Source organism: Panicum virgatum, chromosome 7N (genome assembly GCF_016808335.1).
Source record: "Panicum virgatum strain AP13 chromosome 7N, P.virgatum_v5, whole genome shotgun sequence".
NCBI lineage: Eukaryota > Viridiplantae > Streptophyta > Magnoliopsida > Poales > Poaceae > Panicum > Panicum virgatum.
Window position 1 is genome coordinate 23,439,283 of NC_053151.1, and position 2,357 is coordinate 23,441,639.

Here is a 2,357-nt window from a genome sequence, read left to right on the forward strand (position 1 = left end):
AGGGTTTATTACCAATTACCATGGGATACACCAAATACCATAACTTAGCAACAACACAAACCCACTATTTGTAAGACAACCCCCCAGTGGGTCGAATCGTCAACTCAATACATGTGTTTGCATCTACAGTTATAGTTAATCCTTTTGTGGTTGGCGAAATTTGTTGACGGTGAATCGTATGTGGGTGACTTCACCAATCTTAAGATATAGCAGTCTGGCACTCATATAACATTACTGGGTAGAAAAAAAAAACTGAAGTGCCATCAGAACAATCAACCGTACATCTCGTGATGGATCGGAACCAGATCGGTTGGACCATTGCAACACAACTATTGTTGGCTGCACGATCAACTTTGCACAAGAAGCGAAAGCCTTTTTGCAAAGATGGAACACACCATGGCATGCCAAGTTTTGGAAAACGGCTCCTCGAACTTTGGTCCCTTTACAATTTGGGTCACTGACACGTGGATCGATCTACGTGTCTCTTACCGGGACTAAAATCAGGGAAGACTCATCTCGAGTTGTGGGCATTTGTCTGCAAGCACGACTGCAGCAGCTTCGGCATGTCAAGACTCTGGAGTATACTCCCTCCATATATGAAATAGAAGACGTTTAGGATAGCGACATCATAATTTTTAACTGCTTATTTTTATAAAAATATTTGTTGAAAATAATATATATATAACTTAAAAGCTATTCATGATTTATATTCCTAATATTTGATCCAAATTTTGTCCAAAACTATATTCTTTTCCTACAGAGGGAGTATTAGCGTTCGTGAACTCCTCGGTCCTCACAGAAGCTCAGCTCAGAGGTATATATACCGAAGTGTGTATCCTCAAAAGTAAACGGAGACGCTAGTTCCCTTCCCTCTGGCATTGGCCCAGTGTCAGGGGAAGTACTTGAGAGGCTAAACTGGGTTTAGCCTGCCCCGTGACCGTACCACTTACCCATAATGTTCATAATGCTCTGTGTATGCGACGCCCTGCATTGGCGGAAGAAGTTGTTCCGAGGTGCAGAACTAGTCACTACGGGCCCAAGAACCACGCCGATCGACTACGCGGCCTACCGCGCCGCGGCTTCGATCACCTGTACATCGCCGTCGCGCTCGCCGCGCCACCCCCTCCCTCGCCGCCGGCCTCGCGCCCCTGGTGAGCCCTCATCCATCTCTGTGGCGCGAGCCACTGGTCCGTGGCTGTTGGGCGACGCACGGTTGGGCATCGTCGCATCGCAGTGCACGCGCCGGCGAGATCGGCTTCGTCCCCGAGGCCGAGACCCCGAGGATGGCACGCTCGAGGCCGGGTTCGTCACCGCATCATCGAACCAGCTCTTCGCCAAGACCATCACCGGGGGCTCGTACGTGTTCCCCGCGGAGGCTCGTGCTCTCCCAGCAGAAACAGGGCGATCGCCCCGCCGCCGCCGATCGCCAATGTTGGATGCGCTTCCTACACGGCTACACTCATGAGAGATGTTTGATTATTTTCATATGGAAGCGGTTTTTTTCCAGAAACCCTGCAAATCGGGAAAAAAACATTCAAACTTCGATTGGATTTCAGACATTCGGTTAACCACGCTAATCAGATATCATATATCCCTCCCTCCCCCTGGGCCATGAAGTTCATCGCACATTGCATATATACTAGTAATATGCAAGGGAAGAAAAAACCCACAGCACAGAATTGAGCAAGGGATTACGCTATCGCAGGAGGTCTATCAGGGTGCTTACCAGCAATCAAAAGACATAGACGGCCTGAACAGAAACATCAGAGGGAAGTAGTAAACAGGGCAGAACACAACAATTTCTCTAACTTCAATTTTTCCCCCTATATATCATTGGCCAGAGAAGGGCGGGCCCGGTGCAGCGGTAGAGCCTACCGTCCGTAACCGGAAGGTCCTGGGTTCGAGCCCCAGCCTCTGCACATTTGTGTGGGTAAGGCTTGGGGCTGAAAAACAACACTTCCTCCAGACCCCGCACAGTGCGGGAAGCCTACGGCACTAGGTACACCCTTTTTATATATCATTGGCCACATGCCATAAATACACCGGAAGAATGCTGGATCTTTGAACAAAGAGTTTCACATCTACAGTGTGCTTCAGACCACCAAAGCCACGGCGCAAAATTGAAATGGAAAATTGTAATAAATGGGAAGCTACATAGGCCTGCACAATTGACCAAAGCGCCGGGGGCAATCGAGAGAATGGCTGGGTTAGGGCGGAGCCGCGGATCCCACCGTGCTCGAGCGGCGAGCTCGGACCGGCGGCGGCAGGGGGTTCCGCCTGACGGGCAGCGCGGTCGGCGGATCCCGCCGGGCGGCAGGGGTGAAGCACCTCCCTGCGCAGACATGGGTTGCCGGACA